We start from the raw sequence: 675 nt of genomic DNA, 5'->3' as shown, positions 1-675 counted from the left end.
GTCTTCCTAAACTATGAGGGTGGGGCCATCTCCTTCTTCAATGTAAATGATCAGTCCTTCATTTATACCCTGACACATCAGTTTGAAGGGTTACTGAGGCCCTACATCCAACATTATGTGAATGATGAGGAAAACGTAACTTCCATAGTGACCTGCTCAGTGTCCCAGGAATCAGAGAAAGAAGTGTTTTCTGACACAGACAACCTGGAGCCCCTGCCACAGGTGACCACACCCTTCCTCTCCAGGATGATGCCCTGAGGGAATCACACCTCACACTCTCCCTCCAGACACTGAACTTCCTTTCTCTCAGGGTCCAGCTTTGTGCAGCAGACAGCAGGATGGCTTCCAAATGAGGAGGGTTTGGCCTATCTGTGTGGGGTCAGGGGTCATGGCTGTCCCGAGGAGGGGAGGGAAGAAGGACAGTGCATTTAGTTTGCACCAGCTCTGCACTGTCAAAGGACCTTTGGCAAGTAACGACCTATTGATCTATCAGGCTCCTGACCTGTTAAACAGAACAGGAATCCCCCCAAGTAGAGTGAAGAGGAAAGACTGTGAATGTGATCTGTGCTGCATCTTGTTGATGACCTGGTGTGAGCTGATGATGTGTTCTCTATATTAAACTTTTACAGCATGATCTGTTTGTTTATTTCATATTGATTAGTTTTTCTCTATTCC

At 47.1% G+C, this 675-nt stretch overlaps 1 pseudogene; it reads left to right on the top strand.

Moving 5' to 3' along the window:
* The window catches only part of LOC102881236, a 22653-nt pseudogene extending 22395 nt beyond the window's left edge, over window positions 1-258 (top strand).
* The last annotated feature ends 417 nt before the right edge of the window (window positions 259-675 follow it).

Source organism: Pteropus alecto, unplaced genomic scaffold (genome assembly GCF_000325575.1).
Source record: "Pteropus alecto unplaced genomic scaffold, ASM32557v1 scaffold78, whole genome shotgun sequence".
NCBI classification, from domain to species: Eukaryota; Metazoa; Chordata; class Mammalia; order Chiroptera; family Pteropodidae; genus Pteropus; species Pteropus alecto.
The sequence above is the reverse complement of the archived record's forward strand: the minus strand, read 5'-3'. Positions and strand labels throughout refer to the sequence as shown.